The sequence below is a fragment of the Gracilinanus agilis genome, chromosome 1, assembly GCF_016433145.1.
Source record: "Gracilinanus agilis isolate LMUSP501 chromosome 1, AgileGrace, whole genome shotgun sequence".
Lineage (NCBI taxonomy): Eukaryota > Metazoa > Chordata > Mammalia > Didelphimorphia > Didelphidae > Gracilinanus > Gracilinanus agilis.
The window spans coordinates 707,355,737-707,361,736 of record NC_058130.1 but is presented as its reverse complement, the minus strand read 5'-3'; the positions used below and the strand labels follow the sequence as shown (position 1 = coordinate 707,361,736).

Below are 6,000 nucleotides of genomic sequence, written 5' to 3'. Positions count from 1 at the left end.
TGATGTGGAAGATTATGCCACTTGAGGAGAGTAAACAGTTCTGCAGGGGGCCTTTTCTCTATTTTAAAAGCAGCCAGCAGCATATAATTCCTCCAAGTAAATTGTACATTTCTGTACTTAGGGTTGTTACGCCATCCATGAAAGGTACTCATATGTGAAAATTAGCAGGGTGCTGGGCTGCTGGGTTAGCAGCCTCCCGCTTGGGGCCTTTGTAGGGACTCTTTTTAAGGGGTCTAGTAGAGGGGGGCCTCCTCCGCAGTAGCTCTCGGCACTCCCCACCTCCTTTGCTTGAGGATGGAGGAGAAAGGGTGACATATCTGGGAGGGAGTCTCTTTTCCTTCTTCCTTTTCTCTGCAGAGATAATAATTGTAGCTCCCATAGTGGAGCAGGGAAGACTAGTGATTGGAGCAGAGAATTTGGAGTCCAACATTCACAGGCTTAAAGATCTCCAGCTGGAAGGAACCTCAGAACTCATGGAGTCAAACCTCCTCCTTTTTTACAGAGGAGAAAATTGAGGCCCAGACCAAAAGAAGTGACTTGCCCAAGGTGATACAGAGAGTAAACATCTGAGGAATGGTTTGAATCCAAGTCCTGGAAACCCAGAATCAGGGTGTTTCCTACTGCTCACCCATTCTTTGGAACACCAGATTTTAGCACCAGTTCTGCTTCTGGCTTCTGGTAAGGTTTTGGACCAGCTTTTTTCTCTCTGAACCTCAGTTTCTTCCTTTGTCAAAGGCGAGTAGAATGGGGTCTGGATGAGATAATCCCTAAGTTTCTTTCCAACTCTGACATTCTTTGATCCTATTCCATAGCTACATAAGGCTAAGACACTGCTTGTAATCAACTATTCCACATACATTTATACACCCCCATATATATGTATATATTCTTTTATAGACAAAAAAAACATATGGGGAGAGAGAGAGAGAGAGAGAGAGAGAGAGAGAGAGAGAGAGAGAGAGAGAGAGAGAGAGAGAGAGAGAGAGATATCAGACCTGCATTTCAGGAAAATCACTTTAGTGACTGAATGAAGGATGGACTAAAGTAGGGAGAGCCGTGAGGCAGGAAGATCCATCAGCAGCTACTGCAGTAATAATCTACCTATGAGGTGATGAGAGCCTGTACTGGAGGTGGTAGTATCAGAGGAGAGAAGGGAGTGTACTTGAGAGATGTTGCAAGGGGGAAATTGGCAATTCTTGACAGCCTTGACAACAGTTTGGATAGAAAGGGACAGTGAAAAGTTGTAAGTTTGAGGGACTGAGTGGATGGTGTTGCCTTCTACAGAAAAATATGGAAGGTGGAAGAGGGGTGGAGGGTTTAGGGGAAAAGATAATGAGTTCTGTTTTGTATACACTGAGTTTAAGATGTCTACTGCACATCCAATTCCAGATATCTGAAAGGCAGTTGGAGATGTCTGACTGGGGGTCAACAGAAAAGTTAGGGTAGAAAGATACACTTAAGAATTGTTGGCATTAAATCAAACAAATTAATTAAATCCATAGGAGTTGATGAGTTCTCCAAGGAAAATAGCAGAGAGGAAAAGGAGGACCCAGAAAAGAACCCTATGGGACACCTAAGATTATAGGGTATGATCTGGAGGAGATTTCAGCAAAGGAGACTGAGAAGAAGCCATCAGATAGGTTGCAGGAAAACCAAAAGAGTGGTGTCTGGAAAACCTAGATAAAAAGAACCTAACAAGGAAAAGACAGTGATCAACAGTGTTAAGGTCTGCAGAGAAGTCAAGGAGAATAAGGATTGAGAAAAGGGCACTGGATTTGGCAACTGAGATCATTAGTAACTTTGGAGACAGCAGTTTTGGTAGAATGATGAGACCAGAAACTGGGCTATAAGAAGTTAAGAAGAGAACGAGTGAGAGAAATTGCAGGCATCAATTGTAGCTAGCCTTTTCAAGGAGTATAGCCACAAAGGGCAGAAGAGATAAAGGACAATATTTAGCAGGGATGGAAGTATTAATTAGGGTTTTTTCAGGATAGAGTAGACATGGACATGTCTGTATATAATAGGAAAGGAGCCAGTAGTAGCAAGGAAAAATTGGAAATAAGCAATAGAGTGGGGTTGATGGAGGGGAACAATCTGATGGAAAAGATGGGAAAGGATGGTATAGCTTGATTAAGTAGAAAGGTCAGAAGAGTAAGGCCATTTCCTCATGTGAGACATAAGTGAAAGAGGAGAGTAGCGTCATGTCAGTGATAGGAGATGAGGATGAGGGGAAAAAAAAGAGGTTTAACAGTAAATGATTTCAATTTTTTCTGTAAAATGAGACAAAGTTCTTAGATGAGAAGGTAGGGGGAGGTGGAGCCATAGTAGGGTTGGAGAAAAGATGAAAAGGTTTGGAAGAGCTGCTATGGAGACTGAAGATAGTGGTTGATAAGGGAGATAGAGAAGGAGGATTGTGGTTATATAACATAATTTTGTAGTGAAACCAGTCAAAACAATTGCATGTTTGCTTCTTCATTCAGTATTGCAAGTAGAAGCAAAGGAGGCAAATGGTGACTTGCCTAGAGTCACATGACTAGTGTCTAAGGCAGGATTTGAACGTAGGTCTTCCTGATAAGTCAGTACTTTATCCACTGGGCCACTTAGCTACTATATCATAATATGTCTAATAAAATTTTTACTGGAAAGAACAGAATGAAAATTTCTAAAAGGCAATTGATACCCTAATGACAATCTATGATATTGAAAGAAGTGCCAGATGTAACTGCTAAAACACCATCAGCACCCTTTAAAGACCTCAGAGAATAAGAAGGGATGCCACAAGACTGAAGAATGACAAATACTGGCCTGAATTTTTTTTTAATGGGAAGGGAGCATGTATAGGTCTGTGAGCTACTTTGATTTCTGGCAAAATTCTACAAAGTATTATTGAAAGTAGGAGTAATAAAAAATTAAAAAAGAAGGGGGCAGCTAGGTAGCTCAGTGGATAGTCAAGCCTGGAGACAGGGATCCTAAGTTCAAATCTGGACAGAGAAGTTTCCTAGCTTTTTGAGTCTGGGCAAATCATTAAGTGGGGTTAAGCCTCAGTTGCCTAGCCCTTATTGCTCCTTCTACCTTGGAACCCATACTTAATAACGATTCTTTTTTTTAAACCCTTACCTTCTGTCTTGGAATCAATAGTGTGTATTGGTTCCAAGGCAGGGTAAGGGCTAGGCGATGGAGGTCAAGTGACTTGCCCAGGGTCACACAGCTAGGAAGTGTCTGAGGCCAGATTTGAACCAGGACCTCCCATCTCTAGGCCTGTCTCTCAATCTACTGAGCCACCCAGCTGCCCCCCTTAGTAACAATTTTAAGACAGGATTTAAAAAATTGTAAGGATTAAAAGAAAAAAGGAAAAAAGAAAAGGAAGCACTGATCACAAAGGTTATACTTTTTGACTGAGCAGTTCCTCTTCTGAGAGCATTACCAAACTGGTAGATTGGAGAATGCTATAGATATAGTTTAGTCAAGCACTTTGGCAATGTGCTCACCAGAGGGATCTGTAGCTGAAAATTTCAAAGAAGCAGGTTCATTCTGTTGAATGGAAAGACTTATGATGTGCCTGTGGTCACAGAGGTGATGGCTGTCAGAGGCAGGATTTGGATGGTATACATCTTACATCTGTACAGTTCTTTGATTTCTGTCAAATTCATTTTGTCTTTGTAAAGTTTCTTGTGTATCTTGATGAGGTAGTGCTCAAATATTTGATCTACTGTCATTTCTATAATGGGCATTTCTCTAACAGTTTCTCTTGGTTCTTACTGGTGGTAGTGATTTTTAGAAATGTAGTTTGGGAGCCTGGGGGTGGGGTGGGGCAGAGGAGAAAATTTATATCCTGCTAGTATACCAAAGTCATTATTACCTCTGTTAATTTTTTTTTATCTATTGTTAAGTATTCAAAGCATGTTATCTAAAGCAAAGATGTTTTAACTTCTTTGCTGCTGATGGTTATACATTCAATTTCTTTTCATGAAAAACATTGTTTTTGCTAATATTTCTAAGTCAATATTAAATAGAAACAGGGTGGGTGGACATTCCTTTTTTAACACCAGTTTTGTTTTTTTTTTTTTTAAACCCTTAACTTTGGTGTATTGTCTCATAGGTGGAAGAGTGGTAAGGGTGGGCAATGGGGGTCAAGTGACTTGCCCAGGGTCACACAGCTGGGAAGTGTCTGAGGTCAGATTTGAACGTAGGACATCCCGTCTCTAGGCCTGACTCTCAATCCACTGAGCTACCCAGCTGCCCCCTTAACACCAGTTTTTAATGGAGGCAGCTTTAGTATTTCTCCACTACTGTAATCTGAGCTCATATATTTTTGTCATGCTGAAGAAATCCTTCTATTCATAAAATTATAAATGTTTCCAATATAAATGAGTTGTTTCACAGAAGGTCTTTGTCTCTAATAATACTACGATCATGTTCTTCTTTCTTTCATTGACAAGATTTATTGTTTTGTTTTCTCAGTATCAAATTACCCCTGCATTCCATGTGTAAAATGTTCTTCAACTTAAAAAAAAGGTAAGGAAAAACTTCATATTTGAGCTTTGAAAGTACAATGAAATGCTGTAACAAGTTCTCTACTTATGAAAGTCAAAAAAAACTTTCTGAGCACTTGTGTGTGTCCATGGACTCTGCTCTGGATTTTTTCCCCCCCCTTTAAAACTTCTATCTCCAGTGCTGAAAATGTTATGTGCCCAAAGCTTATAAAACCAGAGTGTAACCAGAGAAGAGCTTTCCCACTACTCACTAAAATTAACCCCTCTCCCTAAGCTATTCATTCCTTTTCCTCTCTCATTCTCTGACTCCAGCAGTTCTCTCCTTCAACTCATCTATCTTCAGTCTCACCCTCTTTCCTAGTTCCTTCTCATCTACCTACAAACATGCACAGATCTCCCCAATCCTAAGAAGAAGAAAAGCCTTCTCTTGATCCTTTTAGATCATCCAGGTACTATTTCATTTTTCTTTCTTCACTGCTCAATTATTTTCAGATTGACCTACAGTCCAATTGTCAAATCCACTGGCTTTTCAGGCTTAGTCCTCTTTGCCCTCTCTATAGCTTTTGACAAAGCTGAAAATCCCATTTTACTGGATCCTTTCTCTTCCCTGGGCTTCAAGACACCTTACTTTCCTAATCTCCTCTAACCTATTTCCCCTAAAGGCTCTCTATCTGACTCTGGCTCCTCCCAGGCTGATAAACTCTTCCATTTTTTCCCTTAATCTTAACATGGAGGTTCCTTAAGGATCTGTCCTTGGACCTCTTTTCTTCTCTCTGGAAATTCCACTGCCTCCCACCTCTATATGTTTAATTACAAAATCTATATCTTTAGACTTAATCTCAGGAACCCCATTTCTAAATTTCTATAGTACATCTCCACTTAGATGGCCCAATGGTACCTCAAACTCTAAATGCCCCCAAACTTGGATTATATTATGCCCTTATTCAAATGCCACTATTTTTAGTACAATTTACCTTATTATCTACATTCAAAACCTTGGCATAATCTCTGACTGTTCTTTCTATAACTCTCACATCTTGTAAATTACCAGGTTCCTGTTAATTCTACCTCCACAACATTTTTGTCATCTATATCCTTCTTTCCAGTTCAACTGGTACCATATTAGTATAGGCTTTTATTAGCATCTGCCTAGAATATTGCAATAGCTTCCTAAAAGATCTCATTATTTTCACTCTCTCTCTTCACTTTCAATTCTTGCATCAATCATTATAATAATCTTTCACAATCCTCTAGTAATGTCTCTCTTTTGTTCAAATAATTTTAGTGACTCCCAAATAAAGTTCAAATTCTTCTGTCACGGAAGGCTTTTCAGTATCTGCTGCCATATTACTTTTCCAACCTTATTTCATATTACTTCCTTCTATACTTCCTGGGTTCAGCTAAATTAGATGACTTTCTGTCTCCAAAACAAATATTAGACACCTTGTGTTTTAGCTCATACTCTTCCTATACATAGAATGTCCTCCACACCTATATCTTAATTCAA

General features: G+C 39.7%; 1 protein-coding gene across 1 annotated transcript in view; it reads right to left on the bottom strand.

The window, feature by feature from the left end:
• LOC123256177 (zinc finger protein 16-like) overlaps nt 1-6,000 on the bottom strand; it is a 98,941-nt gene that overhangs the window by 77,033 nt on the left and 15,908 nt on the right. The gene's annotated exons all lie outside the window — the stretch shown is intronic.